The 16,833-nt window shown below is 34.2% G+C and overlaps 1 protein-coding gene across 2 annotated transcripts in view; it reads right to left on the reverse strand.

Annotated features, from left to right (window-relative positions):
* LOC6046021 (diacylglycerol kinase eta) overlaps positions 1–16,833 on the reverse strand; it is a 207,346-nt gene that overhangs the window by 159,660 nt on the left and 30,853 nt on the right. The window lies entirely within an intron of this gene.

A 16,833-nucleotide genomic window follows, 5' to 3' on the forward strand; every position in this document is an offset into this window, starting at 1 on the left:
GATATACCCCCTACAGAAATGACTTGAAATTGTGGAAAATTTTCTAAGTCAGGATGGCACATTTTGGTATTATTTTGGTATTAAGGTGTTTTATCAATTTCCACTGAAACTATGGGAAAATTTTGACCAATTTTGACAAAATAATTAATTTTGCGCTAAAATGATGTCTCAAAGCGAATGCTTTCATTGAAAACCGGAAATTTCAAACTTGGTTTTAAACATTTTTGATATACCCCCTACAGAAATGACTTGAAATTGTGGAAAATTTTCCAAGTTAGGATGGCACATTTTGGTATTATTTTGGTATTAAGGTGTTTTATCAATTTCCTCTGAAACTATGGGAAAATTTTGACCAATTTTGACAAAATAATTAATTTTGCGCTAAAATGATGTCTCAAAGCGAATGCTTTCATTGTAAACCAGAAATTTTAAACTTGATTTTAAACATTTTTGATATACCCCCTACAGAAATGACTTGACATTGTGGAAAAATTTCTAAGTCAGGATGCCACATTTTAGTATTATTTTGGTATTGAAAGGTTTCATCAATTTTCTCTGAAACTATGGATTTTTTTTAAATTTTTGACGAGATAATTAATTTTGCGCTAAAATGACTTGAAACCCAAAAATGTTAAAGCTGATTTAAATTTTTTTTGTGATATTCCCACTAATATTTTTTTCAAAAACGTTGAAATTTTTCTAAGTTGGGATAACCAAATACTTTGAAAAACGAGTCAATCAACAGATTATTGAATTTTGGTGAATTTCAATCCAGTTTCATTTTAATAATACTTATTTTTCAATCTTGTTATTTTTCAGAAGCTTCAAGAACTTCAAGTACAGCCGTTCATCAATGACAAATGCATTCGGTGTGGTGAAGAATATCACTAAAAACAACATGGAATCATCAGGTGAGTAGATTTGGTTGTTGCGTATGGATCATTTCCGTTTTTTCACTAACTGCAACTGCTGCACTAAAAATGGTATGAAAATAGCAAATTTTGGTATTACTTGTGCAAATACCAGCGACCAAAATGTGCTCTTGGTTGCCCAGTAATAGATGGTGAAATACCATGAAATCAAACCAATATCATGTTTGTGGAAGACCACAGGAATATCAAAATATGATTTTCCAAGGGCGCGGGAATACCTAAAATTAAAACCATGACAATACCAAGTTTTGGTATTCAAGCAATGTTCAAAAATCCAGAAGACCTCAACTTGGTATTGAAATGATTTTATTTTGTGGTATTATTTTACCTTTGGAATAACATGGTATGGTATTGTTGTGCCCTTCCACATACATGATTTTGGTATGATTTCATGGTATTTTACCATCTATTACTGGGCAACCAAGGGCACATTTTGGTCGCTGTTATTTGCCCAAGTAATACCAAATTTTGGTATTCCCGTGTTATTTACCCCTGCTCGGGTAGATTTAAGTTTGGATGTCATTCAATTACTCGAATGTTTAGTTTTAGAAGTCTTGACATAGAGACCACTCAGACCTATGGTTTTCAAGGGCATCTTCTCGTTTTCAGTTCTTCAGTTTTATCAAATAATTTTTAAAAGTTCAATAACTGAAATAACTTAAAATATCAAACGAATCTTAAAAAACACCTTTTCATCAAAATTAAAAAAAGAGAGTAAAAGCCGTTCAAAAGAGTGGCTCCTTAAAAAGAGCGGGTTTACCCACCTCTACTCGGAAATGTTAAAATTAATGTGAAAATTTAAGGAAATTTTCCAAGTTAAAAAAAAACTTTTATAAAGTGTTAAAAAAAAGTGTAAATAACTCCAAAATGGTGTACTTAAAAAAACTGATTTTTGCCAAACTAATTATTACACTACATGGTATGACAGCGGAAGGAAAATATTAAATCTAGATGACCCATGGTAGACATTACTATTCGCATGGAGATGGTAATCTTAGCGGGTTGCAGACTGGATTTTGGAAATCACTACCCCCCCTCCCCCATCGTGGACAATTTCCATACAAATAAAATCTTTTTTGTATGGAGCGTGGACAATTGCTAACCCCTCCCCCCCACCTAAGGTGTCCACGTGGTTTTTGGATGGTCCCTAAGCATCAATACTTTCTTAATCCTCAACCATATGTGACAGTAATTGCTCCAACAATTACTCGTCGCTGTCGTGCTAACTTGTCGTATGTCGATGTTGGGCCAAATTGAGTTGAGAACGTCAATTTGTGCTGCTCACAATGCCTCACCTTTTGAACTTCACAGATCCTCAAAATTCGATTTCAATCCTGAGATATACAATAAAAACCGAAAAAAACTCGTTGCATTTTGTCACTTTTCAAATGAAAGAAGTTTCAATCTTGTCGTGCTATCTTGACACAGCCTGAAAATTGATGTAAGTGCGACAATTGGCCAAAGGGATTCCAGGTCAGAACGCGTTTGACAAACGTACATGCCCGACTACCGTAAACATTTGTAATCATAACTCGGGACTCCAGCAACCCAATTCAACCAAACTTCGGTAAAATGCACGGAATGATCAACCCAAAAAACGGGTTTGTTTTTTGTTTACATTGCGTACTCTTGTTTTTGTTTATCAAATGTCAAACATTAAAACGCGTTTTTCTCGAAACGTTGAAAAGCGAAGTGCGACAAGATAGCACGACAGTGTCGGTTTGATACAATTAATAGCACAACCGTAACAATAAACGTTTAATTTCACATAAACCCACACCTTCAATTACCTGCAATTAATCACTTTCTCCAACTTTTCACTTTCGTCGGACCCCTCGTTCGACGCCGTTCTTTTCAAACGTCACCACTTTTTTTTATCTTCCAACAACTTCCGACAACCACTTGCCGGCGGCGGCGTCCAGCACCGTTTAACCGCAAAAATCACAATATCTGCAAACCACCCACTTAAGATTGAACGTCGCGTGTTTGTGGTTTCTGGAATCTCTCACTATTTTTCCCCCTTGCTTTTATCTTGCACGACTTTTCCTTTCCTGTGATCGTGTTTCGTGCCCGATGTTTATTTGGCTTTAATCGGTTTCACATCGCTCATTTTCAAGACGATTTGTTGTTTGTTTTTCCTGACTGTGTGAGGAGGTGTCTTTTATCTCGAGCTCTTGGGAACTTGATAGATTTCTGTGTGTTTTATCTTTTCTCGTTTTTCTTTTCTTTTTGTTTGGTTGAGTGTGCTTCTCTAGAATCACGCACTAAAACTACCATTAACGGCTAATGGGTGCACATTTGTTTCTCCTTCTCCGCTGCTCTGATATCTTGCTCTTCTTCTAGATCTACTAGCTAGCATCAACTACTAGAACACGTGCTGATTGTCTTCGGATGAGGTGGAACTCTCTACGATGCGTTTGTGGAAGGCAGAAGAGGTATGTGATGTGAATTAATGTGTGGGTATGAGTGTAAAGAACTTCTTAGGACACTTGACAGATATTGCTTCTTGGCTCGAACGATAACAACTTGAACTGCAACAACTCTACTCCGCCAACAACACTCGCAACAACAACAGCAACAGCTCTCTAAGGCTTCTTCTTCTTTCCAGGAAGAGGGGGTGAAAAGGGGGGGGGAGGGGACTCAACACAGCAGGAACTCCTTTCACTTTCACTTTTGTACGACACTTTCGATTCTTCCGGCGGGTCGCAACCCTCGTTTGATATGACACAAGTTTCTCAAAAAAAAAAACAGGTTGCTGCGGTTTCAACCAACTGCGCCCGAGTTCTTCAAACCTTTCCTCTCAGCTAACAAAAGAACCATGTAGTGACCGCTTTGAGGACGCCAACCGTTCCGAATGAAGTCCCTTTCCCTTTCGGAACCACAATCCGTCGCTAGTACCTAGGCAATACTGACTCCCTGGCAAGGTGTGCTGGTAGGTTTTGTAGTTCCGGCCCATGCTCCCACTCTCTCTCTCGCTCTCTTTCTCTCACACCACCCCGGGAAAAACTTCTGCTCAAGAGAGCGCTCTCGTTCTCTTCATTCAAGAGAGCGAGAGAGAGTTTTCGCGGAAATTGGCACACACGTGGAAAAGCTGTTGCTTCTGGCTCGGATTCAGCGACGACGCGCCAACTGTGACGTCATCGCGGGAAGCTGTGACCTCCGATGAGAGGATGAGAGGCCACCACCACAAAGAGTGAGTATGCGAGAGCGGGTGAGTAAATCGGGTCGTGCGACCTTTTTTGCGTGCATTTTTTCTTTCTTTTTGTGGCGACAATGGAAAGGTCGAGTGAGAGAGAGGGTGGTTTGGGATTTTGGAAAAACGTGACCACACAGGTGTAGAGTTGGTGTGAGAAGGAGAAAACGAGAGAGCGTCGTAGATTCTGTAGTAAACGTGAGCTGCTATGTAGTGATGAGAGGCAGGAGTGTGAGTATGTTTTGGTTGGAGTTTGGCCAGGTCGTGCAAAACCATGCGGCTTCTTCGAAGCAGTTGGGGAGAGTTTTTTCGGTTTGTTGATGTTTCGGAGGGGTTCGCAATGTGGGTGGGTGATGGAGTGAAACTTTAGGAATTGGTAGTGGACAGAAAATTTCTATAAATTTTATGGTTATGAAAAATATAAGCACTTTCGCTTCAATTAATTAAATGGACCAACTTGCCGAGAATAAACAAATTTCAAAGAAAATTTAATTTTGTTGCTTAACTGGCTAAACTTTTGTAAGATCTTTTTTTCCAAAAGAAAGAAGGGGTCTAAGAACCTCATGCTGTAGATTTCAACAAATTTTGAAATGTTTAAAAGTTAGTTTACTGTCATTCAGACAACATTGATTAATAGTATGATTTATATACTCTAAAACTGTTTTTTTTTTCATTGAAAATGAGTTCGAATCGGAAAACGGTTTACATTATCGGATTGTCTGGTCAATTTTACCCAATAAACAATTAAAACCAGATTCAATATCAAAAGTTTAAAGAGTTTTTATTGAATCAAAATTGAAGAAAATATTTTCGGTAGAACAAGTTTTTAGTAGTTTCGAAAAAATATTAATTTATGATGCAATATTTGTTTTGATTGCATCAAATTTCTAATGAATTTAGATCAAATTTGGAACTTTTTGTATAATTTTACTCAAATTATTGTAAATTGTATTAAATGTTAACAAACTTAGTTAAACAAACACTTAATTGTTATTTTTCAAAAATGGTCAATCAAACGATATTGCCAGATTTCAAAATAACAATTTTCAACGAAACTATTTTTCAAAGCACTTGGGTTTTATAGAAAACCTAGATGTTTGGGTATCAAGAGATCGGAAATTTCATGCCCTTTCCGAAAGCACATATGTTAACCTGTGAATTGTGGACCGGTTCGCATTTCCGGGTTGGTACGAAATTGCATCGAAAAATCAATTCTATCGATACAAAGACCCCCATAACGGTGTTATATCCACTCCAGAATGTATATTTTGCAACTCTATGGTTATATAGTGACAATGAGATAAATTAAAAGTTTTCAAAATTAATTTTAGATTGTTTTATATAGAATTTCCAGAGTTATATAAGCTTTTATACTAAGTAGTTAGTAAACTTTATATTCAACCCAATTTTTTTTTTAATCAGTCAAGGATGCCTATTCGGAGTTGGGAGACTGGATTTATGGTGATTTGTCAACAAATAACTGTACTTATGTAAATTTTCGAAAGGTGTACAAACTTTGTTTGCACCTTTTTTTATTTTTGTAATAGTATTTGTTTTAGAAATTTTTAAAGGGATCATCTTTTCATGGGCTTTTTGTAGCAAAAGTTTCGGCAAGAGTTTCCGAACAAAACGATGTACTAGGTTTCTGTCAAACTCAAAATTGTTTACATGTTTCATCACAAAATGTGCATAGTTGACGTCGTTTCAACACACAAATATTCATTTTTATTTTCAAATTGCAATCTTTTTAAAATCAAAATATTAAAGCTTTCTGCTCTAGTTTAAATCTGATTGTTTATCGTCGTTACCGTGCAATCTGGTGTTTTTAATGCTTATTTGCTCTGAGGAATTTTGTGTCACTTTTTATTACTTATGCACTTGACAAATCCCCAAATTCGACTTCAATCCTGAAACACTAAAAACTCCAACAATGCAATGTTGTCACTTTTCATATGCAATGCAGTTCCGATTGGATGGGCCGTACAGTGCCAATCCTTTATTGGCATCACGAATGAGAACAACTTCATTTTTTTCTTCTTCTAGATTGTTGATCGAAAATCAATCTAATACTTCACACCAAAATGGACATTTAAAAATTTACGTTGATTTTTGGCAAGCAGAAATGTTTGAAAAAATCGTGTGGCAACGGGATTAAACTGGTACCCAGCAAAATAACAAAAAAAAAAACACGTAAATAATTTTAAAATGAAAAATTGTCTGGGTCATTAAAGATTCAATTTCCATAAAATGGCATTATCTCGATTTTTGACAATTGAAGAACGGGAAATGGAAGCGATTTTAAAATTATTTTTGATGTAAACTATGCGTTTTTTTTTCGGAATTTTGAATACGCCAACAAATCCGGCGTCGAATTTTACACAAAAGACTTTTTCACACCAAATTTCTATCCCCTCACGGTTTTTAGCTACACATAACTAAAAACTACATGTCTTAGTAAAAATCCATCAAAAAGAAAGCGGTCGTTTCACTCCACTCGAAAAATGGACCCCGGATTCGTGATCGGGGACCAAAATTACCTCGTAGAGCATAGTTTCACGGAAATCAGAGAGAGAGATCGAGGTGGTGCTGTGTGAGTTGGTGGAGATTAACCCATATACTTAATTTCTGGAGTTTTTTTTTTTTTTTTAAGGTCCAATAAACCAAAATTCCAGTTTTTGCTTTTTGGGTGTTTTTGAAACCGCCTTAAGTCAGGGGTATTAAAAACAGTGTTTTTAAAACACCCAAAAAGCAAAAACTTAAAATTTGGTTTATTGGACCTTTTTTTTAAAAAAAACTTCAGATTTATTCTTTCTTTTAATGATAACGTTTGATTTGCAAAATTAGTTATTTTAAATCTGTTATTTTTTATATGTATTCATATATTCAACATTTTTGTATAAAATTGCAAAAACTTGTTTTTCAAAGCAATTTTTTCGTAAATTTGCGATAACTCGTAATGGTTACAAACAAACCCTTTTTGTTTACACAAATTCAGCTCAACTTTGTTATACTCTAAAACAATAATCCTGCAAAGTTACAAAAAAACCCGATTTAATATCACCAGAGGTGAAATAGAGCCTTTCTTACAAAATGATGAAACTCCGAGAAATATATTGGTGCAATTTTTTTTCAAAAACATAATGATACCATCCAGTGAGAATTTTACCTAAAGCTTCGAATCTTTAAAGGCTAAACCTCAAATGCCATTTTTTTTAATTTCAGAAGTAAATTATTTGTCTCAAGACATTTAAATTTAATTCAGAAAAACATATTGGATTGACATTATTAAAAAATAAATAAAAGGTACTCAGTCTATAATGTTAGTCTATGATTAACTTAAAAAAATATGTATCGCTATTGCACTTTGTCGATCAATTATGAGAAGCCAGAAAGAACACTTTCACGCGCAGCGTAAAACGCGCCTTGACGACTTGTCGAGCTTTCGAGCGAGAACGAGCCGGGACTTCGAATTTGATGTTCAGTACCGTAAACTGGGGTCAATCGGGACACATGGGGCGAATTGGGACAGCAGTTTTAACCATGTTGGAGCACAATATTTTAATTTTTCTGGTTGGTTTCGGTTAGAAGAGACTCAGACCAACAAAATTTGTACATCCATTTCCAAATTTAAAAGCTTTAAGTGCTCTAGAAACTGCTGTCCCTATTCAGACTGTAGTCCCGATTCACCCCAGATTACGGTATATGATTTTGTATAAATCCAAAAATTTAATAGGAAAAAATAGGGTAAAAATAAGACGAAAAACACTAAAATCGCTATATCTCTGGAAATACATTTTGGAAAAGCTTCAAAATTTGGGCCCAAACAGTTTATGGCGCATGTTTTCGAATGGCTTTTTATTTGAAACTGAATTCTTTAAATTTGATAGTGTTATCTGTAAAATAGTACAAAAAATACCTCCAAAAATGGCTTTGACCACATTTACTGGTCGAAAATTGTGAATCGAAAAATAAAATGTTCGTCTCCGACCCCACGGCTACAGATCTGGCTTTTAAAAATTGTGGGTTCTACGAGCGGTTTTCCAGTGATGGAAGACACAAATTTTTAAGAGCGGATACAGACATCGGCCATGTATTTCAGAAAAAGAGCTCTCAAAAATCAAACTTTGAGTTCCGGGTTTCGGGCCAAAATTCAATCGAAAGAGCGCATCTAAACCTTCAATTTAGTAATAGGATTTTTTCCTGGGACGAATCCTCGCCGTGCACGAATTTTTTTAGATTTCTGAAAAAAGCGTTTTTTCAAAAGCAAACCTTAAACCTTTCTTTTGTAAGAAAGGCAAAACAAAAAAATAAAATAAAAACCTAGACACTTAATATTACACACTACATGTAAATTTTTTTTAAACACAAAAAAATAAAATTCAGCCGCTGGGATTCAAACCCAGCAGAAACAGTAAAGGGTGGCATTTCGGTCAAAACTGGTCCCAAACTGATTGGCTACATAGGAGTTCGTCGATGCACGGCCTCGGTGGCTTAGCAGAATTTGCGTCGTAAAAAATAGAAAAAAAAGAGAGAATAAAAACGCGTCTTTTGACGTCTCCGTTACATGGTGAGATCGGTCCATAGAGGATCTAATTGATATGTTAACAAATATTTAAAACATGTTTAATACTAAATACGAGCTGATCCCTGATTTGCCTGATGGGATTGGAAGTGTAATATTACATAAAGTTTCATAAAATAATGCAAATTCAATTTTACACCCAGGCCTTTTATAAGCAGCAGGATTGCTGTTAAGTTAGGATTAATGGCACTATGCTGAAACTTTTTTTTTGTATTTTTGTCAATGAAAAATACGTTTTTTTTTTCGGAATTCTGAGTACGCCATCAAATCGGGCGTCCAATTTTTCCAACTATCACCATTTCAGGCTGCAAATTATTTAAAAACACGTATTTTTCGAATGTTCAAAAATTGAAGGGACCTTACCGCCCCTCCGCCAAGAGATATTAAAAAATGGAACTCGGATTCGTGATCAGGGACAAAAGATACCTTTTAGTTTCACGCAAATCGAAGAGGGATCGGGGCAGTTTTTCAGATTTCGTGTGAGTTAACTTTCGAAGTACTTTAGTGACCATCCATAAACCACGTGAACACTTTTTTTTTGGAAGTCTCAACCTCCCCACGTGGTTTATTGATGGCTCTTTTACCGAATTTTACGATTTCCAAGCGGAACCTTATTGACCTCTAACCGGATCAAAATCAGCTCAACGATTCGAAGCTAAAATTCAAGATTCAAATAAAATTGGATTACAAGAGTTTTTAATTCAAAAAATGTTGCCTGAATCGATTGCGTACTCAAAGCATTGAAAAATGGATGCTCCATTAATCAATATGGGGGAGTGAGATTGCGTCAAAAAGCTTACAATAGGTTTGACAAAACCAAAATTGCTACAAATAGTTTGTTGGTTTTTTTACATTTTACATCGTACCAGCCACGCTAACGAACGACCTTCCCGAATCCTCGCCCTACAAATTATCGACGCACGTGAGCAGCATCCAAACCGACCGCTCAAAGCCCGGCATTTTGCTCGTACGTGGTTTTCCGTACAATCTTTGAAGAAAAAAAAAGCACGATAAACACCTTAATTTCCTTCCCCAGAAAAAATGCTGCAAATTCCGTCGGCAAAGGAAAAATCGATTGCTGTGCGCCATCTACCGTAAAGTTGAAAAAGTGAAATTGGTTTGTGGAAAAAGAAACGGATGAATTTTGCGAAAACAATTTGACTCTTAGTAATTTTGAGAATTATTTTCATTTGTTTTTACCTTGAAAAAGTTGGAATTTCCCCTTCACGAAAGCACACAAAAGTAATCAATTTCGAGTTGTTTTATTACACGAATCATTACGACGGGTCCAACGGCGGCGTCGCCAGTAGCAGCATTTTCATCTTATGTAACATCTCAAAATTAAGCCGCTCTCATCGTTATGACAAAATATTATTTACCGAGAGTTTGAAAGTGAAAATAAGTACCCGAATGCCGAAGGGAAACCGACAAAAAAACGCAGCGCCTCGGCCGGGATCGGGATTCTGCTGACGAACAGCGCCAACAAAAGAGACCAGCCGCCGCAGTAGCAGCAACAGCATGGAGTTTTTCCGAGAAAGAGCGAGAGCAAACTCGCGGAAAATTGCTCCCAATCTCACGCTCTTTTGGAGTGGTTCCAAAATGTTCGCTCACTCTCTCGCTTTTTTTACTCTCTGTGTTTTCTTTTTTCTTTCTTTCCTTTTTTTGGCGGCATCTGCTGGACCGTGCAACACATGATGAGTACGATTTTTCACGAGGGTTTTTTTTTATTCTTTTTCCCTCCCTTTTGGGGATGGTCACGAGACTTGTTTGTACGTGCAAACAGCACGCGGCACGGTTCTTCAACTCGTGCCGTAACCACCCATCTCGTCGCTTTTGTTGTTGTTGTCCGTTGTCTGTCTGATGTTTTGGTGAGACTCTGTAGTTTTTTAAAGTTTTTTATCCAGGCATTCTTTTGACATCAGAGCAATTCTCTACGAAAACTGGAAATAGATTTTATTTGTATTTTTTTAATATCGCTCAAATTTTGTGGGGACCTTCCCTATGACCGAAGAAGCTATTTTGTGTCATTGCATTGGTTCACCCATACAAGTCTCCATACAATTTTGGCAGCTGTCCATACAGAAATGGTACGTAAATATTCGAAAATCTGTAATTGAGCAGTTCTCTAGAATTTCGGTCATTCGATTTTTTTTGTATTTTTTAATCCTTTTTTTAGTGCCTTTGGTATGCCCAAAGAAGCCATTTTGCATCATTAGTTTGTCCATATAATTTTCCATACAAATTTGGCAGCTGTCCATACAAAAATGATATGTGAAAATTTTAAAATCTGTATCTTTTGAAGGAATTTTTTGGTCGATTTGGTGTCTTCGGCAAAGTTGTAGGTATGGATACGGACTACACTAGAAAAAAATGATACACGCAGCGCCGTACCTAGGGGTTGGCGCAGTTTGCGACCGCCAAGGGCGCCAGCCCTTAGGGGGCGCCGAAAACGATGATTTGACAAATACTAAAAAGGTATTCAGAAAAAAGGGGCGCCAAATGTTAAAGTATGACTACAAAATAACTCGATAATCTGGATTGGAATATTACACTTGGGGCGCCAAAATCAACTATTTGAATAATTCTAAATTGAAAATAAAATTGACTAAATTCGCCCAAGTGGCAAAAAGATCAGGAGTTTTATAAGAACTCTTTGAAATAGCTACAGATTTAATATATCAACTACAGTATAATAAAATTCATTTTAGATTTCACCCTTTATCCAGCATCAGGAACCATTCAACTTTTATTATGTTTTAAAGTTTTTTTTAAATATAATCAGTTTTCAACTTGAAATGTACACATTTCTATTGAAATTCTGAAATAAAAAAAATGAAATATTTCAAGTTTAAAGAAAATTGCATTTGAGATATTTAAATGCAAACTTGTGCGATGAGATTGGCCTCTATTTTCGAAATACTGAATTTTTAAAAATTTAATCTTTTTAAAACAAAAAATACTTTGACTTTTGTAAAAATTCCAGCAAAATATTTTTTTTTCTTCATCACAATGTTATTTTTTTTAAGAGCTCTTTAATTACTTTAAATATATTAAATTCCTGTTACTTAATCCTGAATAATTCAGGCTGAATTGATATATTTAAAAAAAAACTGGTTTGCTATGCTACTTGTATTCATATGCTTGTAGAAAAAGTGAAAAAGTAAAATTTTGGTGTCTTTGAGAAAGTTGCTTGAATTGGCATGGCCACCAACTTTTTAGTCGTAAAAGTAAAATATTACACAATTTCTTGAAAATTTTGATTTGCAGAAACACCATTATCGCGAATCCATTTGAATTTAAACCAAAGCAAAATTCCAACTCCACAAACAGCATTTTTTTTTGGGAAAACACTAAGTTCCACTTAACTTTGCTACTAGGGACAATAAGTTGAAAAATGTTTGTAATATTTTTCTTGCTTATCTTTCACATTCATTTTTTATTTATTTCATTGATTCCATGTTTTGGGCTATCCAGTGTAATTTGGTGTTAGTTTTTATACAAAACAAGCTAACCCCGACAAACTTCGTCTTGTCATTTTTTCACTTCTTGACGTTTTTAGCCTCCTGTGATCAAAATTTGATTTTACGCAACTTTTCCCATACAATCTACAGATCTTCCAGAATCGGTTCCGGAGTGGCAAAAGTTGTCACTCTTTAGCGTAAGAACCTTCCTTGGGCTTATACGAACCCAACGCAGCAAAGAGCGCTCCGATCCGACTTTCCGTTATCAACTGATGCGCGTTCGAACAAAACCGTCGAAATTTTTTATATTTTTTATGCCAAATTTGTATGGAAAATTATATGGGCAAACTAATGATGCAAAAAGGCTTCTTTGGGCATACCGAAGGCACCAAAAAAGTTTCAACCGGATTAAAAAATAGAAAAATTAAAATTGAAGAAAAAAAACCGATTTCGTAGAGAATTGCTCTGTTTTATTTATTTAATCATTTACAATTATTTTAATAAAACTCTCTGAAGCAATCGCAGAAAATTTAAATAAACATATCAAAATGATGCAAAATTTATAGGGGCGCCAAATTGATGATTCGCCAAGGGCGCCGTGGACCCAAGGTACGGCTCTGGATACACGGTGAAAAAAAAAATTTGATTTTTTTTTAACTTCTTATCACTAAAACTTGATTTACAAAAAAAATATTTTTAATTTTTTTCATTTTTTGATATGTTTTAGAGGACATAAAATGCCAACTTTTCAGAAATTTCCAGGTTGTGCAAAAAATCATTGACCGAGTTATGAATTTTTTAGTCAATACTGATTTTTTCAAAAAATCGAAATTTTGGTCCCAAAAATTTTTCAACTTCATTTTTTGATATAAAATCGAATTTGCAATCAAAAAGTACTCCAGTGAAATTTTGATAAAGTGCACCGTTTTCAAGTTATAGCCATTTTTATGTATCTTTTTTCAAACTAGTCGCAGTTTTTCATTTTTTTTAAATTAGTGCACATGTTTGCCCACTTTTAAAAAAAATATTGAAAAGCTAAGAAAATTCTCTATATTTTGCTTCTTCGGACTTTGTTGATACGACCTTTAGTTGCTGAGATATTGCAATGCAAAGGTTTAAAAACAGGAAAATTGATGTTTTCTAAGTCTCATCCAAACAGCCCACCATTTTTCAATGTCGATATCTCAGCAACTAATGGTCCGATTTTCAATGTTAAAATATGAAGCATTTGTGAAATTTTCCGATCTTTTCAAAAACAATATTTTCAAAATTTTGAAATCAAGACTAACATTTCATAAAGGCCAGACATTCAATTTTACGCCCTTTTAAAATGTTAGTCTCGATTTAAAAATTTTGAAAATATTGTTTTCGAAAAGATCGGAAAATTTCACAAATGTTTCATATTTTAACATTGAAAATCGGACCATTAGTTGCTGAGATATCAACATTGAAAAATGATGGGCTGTTTGGATGAGACTTAGAAAACATAAATTTTCCTGTTTTTGAACCTTTGCATTGCAATATCTAAGCAACTAAAGGTCGTATCAACACAGTCTGAAGAAGCAAAATACAGAGAATTTTCTCAGCTTTTCAAAAATATTTTTTTCAAAAGTGGGCAAACTTGTGCACTAATTTCAAAAAATGAAAAACTGCGACTATTTTAAAAAAAGTTACATAAAAATGGCTATAACTTGAAAACGGTGCACTTTATAAAAATTTCACTGGAGTACTTTTTGATTGCATATTCAATTTTACATCAAAAAATGAAGTTAAAAAAAAATTGCGACCAAAATTTCGATTTTTTTAAAAAATCAGTATTAATTAAAAAAATCATACCTCGGTCAATCATTTTTTGCACAACCTGGAAATTTCTGAAAATTTGGCATTTTATGTCCTCTAAAACATATCAAAAAATAAAAAAAAAATAAAAATAGTGTTTTTTTGTTAATCCAGTTTTAGTGATTAAAAGCTAAATAAAAAAATCATTAAATTTTTTTACCGTGTATTATTTTTTTACAGTGTAGTCTGTATCCATACCTACAACTTTGCCAAAGACACCAAATCGATCAAAAAATTCCTTCAAAAGATACAGATTTTTGAATTTTCATACATCATTTTTGTGTGGACAGCTGCCAAATTTGTATGGAGACTTGTATGGGTGAACCAATGACACAAAATAGCTTCTTTGGGCATACCAAAGGCACCAAAAAAGTTTCAGTCGGATAAAAAAATACAAAAAATAAAATTGAAGAAAAAAGACCGATTTCGTAGAGAATTGCTCAACTTTTGAATGAATTTTCTGGTCAATTTGGTGTCTTCGGCAAAGTTGTAGGTATCGTTGAGGAATATTTTGAAAAAATATGTACACGAAAAAAAAATTGCCAATTTTTTATTAACTTTTTTTCACAAAAATTTAATTTCCCAAAATACGTATTTTTGATTTTAAAGATTTTTTGATATGTTTTAAGGGACTAAAAACACACAACTTTTGAGTCATAGAGAAGTATGGTCAAAAAATCTGGCGCCTTGTTATGGAAGAAATTTGAAGAATTCAAAATTTTATTAAAAAAAAAATACCTATTTTTTATAAAAAAGAAAAGCAATCCACTTTTACGACCCCCGGGTCTTTTGTGGGCTCTGTTGCAAGTTTCTGCTCATTTGTAGGCGTCCGAAGGTTATGTGTGGTGAGTCACCCAAAACCTTTTTTACGCAAATGGACCGACGTTTTACTTCCCCATCCGATAGAAGGCGTGATCAGGCAAATATTGTCTCGAAAAATGCCACCGGGTCCGTCTGGGATTGAACCCAGGCCTGCTGGGGTAAGAGGCTACCACGCTAACCACTAAACCACCGGACCCGGCTTTTTTATGTGAAATTGAATTTGCAATCGAAAATTTATTTTAAGATTTTTTGATAGAGGGCTCCGTTTTCAAGATATAGCCACCGAAAGTTTGATTTTTGCGAAATATTAGCAGTTTTTCGATTTCTAAAATAAGTAACCATGAGTAACATATCTGCAAAAAAAATTAAGCTCAGAAAATTTGCTATAAAAGAGAAAAAAAGAAAAAAGAAAGAAAGAGAAAGTCTTTTTTATTTTAGGAAATTGGGTATATCTTTGCTTATTTTGAACCAAAATAGATATTTTTTATGGAAATTGTTCAGAAAACTGTTCTCTACAATGTGATTGATTCGAAAATGTTTAAAAATGTCATGGTGTAATATGGCAGAAGATTGAAAAAATAATGTTGGGCACCTTTTGGGTAATAAATAGCTTTTAAATGAAATACTCTTAGTTTAGCAATGTTTTAAGCTCGAATTTGTACCCGGGCAATCTGTTGCTGTATTTTCATGACAAATTGTACAATGAAACGATTTTTATTGTGTCGTTTTGAGGTTTCCAGCTTGGATTTTGGGGTTATTTCAAGGAAAGCTAGTAATATAGAGTCTCTTGAGGCACATTTATAAGAAATTTGATGGATATGAACATTAACCCATCGATTTCCGTCGACTTTTCTGAAGAAAAAACCTATGAAATCGAAAAAAAATCTTTAAAAAAAGTTGGTCTAGACCCTCCGATAAAATATTTTGCCGGACCTCGCAAAATGTCGGGATGTTGTTCTTTCATGGTGTCAAAAATCAGACTTGCCGAATTTTTTATCTTAATGTTCTCGGAAAAATACACCGTGGCTATGGTGTAAAATCAACTTTAAGAAATATGAATATTTGAAAAAGTAGTGTTTTTGGAAAATCTGGACAAAATAAAAAAATAAGCTAAATCTAATTTGCAATCAAAAAGTACATAACAATTTTTTAAAGTTACAGCTACTTCAAATATACATTTTTGATTCTTTTTGGCTTTTTTTAAGTTTCAAGAATAATTCTTGCAAAAGTGCAACTTCAAAAAATATGTTTGAAAAGCTGAGAAAATTTCCAAGCATTTTTTCTCTGGAGCTTTAAAAGCGGGATTTTAGAATTCGAAACGATGAAAGTGAATTTCATTAAGTGTGACCTAATTAGCCTGTGATTTACATCTCAGAAACTAGCTATACAAAATTTCATTAAAAAAATCCAAAATCAAACACATATATTATAATAAGCCTCTAAATTTTTAATTTTAAAGTTTTTTTTTTCCCGTGTTCAGGAGGACATTTTAAATAACTTTTTTTGTACGAAAAACTTTAATTATCTTGTTTTATGTTTTTCTTGTTTAATTTTTATGTTTTTTTTGGTTATATTTTATTTAGTTTTTGCTTGTTTCTGATATTATTAGGTATAGTCGAGGACAAAACAAAAAATTACTGCATACTTGTTTTTACATATAAAATAGAAAGTGTTTAAAAAAAGTCGATGACCCCAGAAAAAAACAAACTATTAAAACCCTTATAGGCGTGATGTCATGTCATATATGACCCAAAAATCTAAATTTCCAAAAATAACCTATAAGATTCGAATGGTCATAAAAGTCATGTTCCCATCATTGACTCAACAATTTTTTTTTTAAATCAGGCTTTAAAGGGTCAAAAAATAGGCAAAGTCCCATAAAACAAGTCACACTTACAACCCTTAAATTTGCATATTTTTAAGAGTTCTTCTTTCCAATGCTTTTTAAAGATCAAAAATTGATTGAAAAAGAGATTCTTGGCGAATTTTTTGATCGCAGCCTGC

This window comes from Culex quinquefasciatus, chromosome 3, assembly GCF_015732765.1.
Source record: "Culex quinquefasciatus strain JHB chromosome 3, VPISU_Cqui_1.0_pri_paternal, whole genome shotgun sequence".
Classification (NCBI taxonomy): domain Eukaryota; kingdom Metazoa; phylum Arthropoda; class Insecta; order Diptera; family Culicidae; genus Culex; species Culex quinquefasciatus.